Consider the following 611-nt stretch of genomic DNA (forward strand, 5'->3'; position numbering starts at 1 on the left):
AAAGGGGGGGGGGGGCGCGAGGGGGGGGGTCCAGTCTTGACAGCAGCAACTTAATGTAATTATTTTCTTCTCTCTCAGTTTTCACATTATTTATATGTGTTACATCATGCAGTGTTCCCTCTAAGCTGAGTTGGTGTGAGCTAGCTCACAGTTTTTCAGCCTCCAGCTCACACATTTTTGTCTCAGCTCAGGAAGGAGGGCTCCAGAGCAAACTGATTTATGCAGGAGCCAAATTGCCTGCTCACAACTTTAATGCCAGCAGCTCGCAAAGTAGAATTTTTGCTCACAAGACTCCACAGCTTAGAGGGAACATTTACATGTCTTATCTAAAAGCCATCCCTAAAAAAAACCCCTCATTATTTCTACCATAGAGCAAAGTCTAAGAGTCCAGAGGGGCCCCTTTAAGGCCATCAGAGTTTAACTCTGGACATTTAACTCTGGGCATTATTTATATTTCCTCTAGAAACACTGAATGATTTAAAAGGAGGAAATGAACAGGTAAAAGGCCTCAAGATGAAAGGAGAAGGATTCAAATTACAAGCCTTTGCCGATGATTTGGTTTTTATACTGGAAGATCCAATAATATCCATTCCTCATCTTATAAAAACAAT

This window comes from Gekko japonicus, unplaced genomic scaffold, assembly GCF_001447785.1.
Source record: "Gekko japonicus isolate JY-2015 unplaced genomic scaffold, Gekko_japonicus_V1.1 scaffold3062, whole genome shotgun sequence".
Taxonomy (NCBI): domain Eukaryota; kingdom Metazoa; phylum Chordata; class Lepidosauria; order Squamata; family Gekkonidae; genus Gekko; species Gekko japonicus.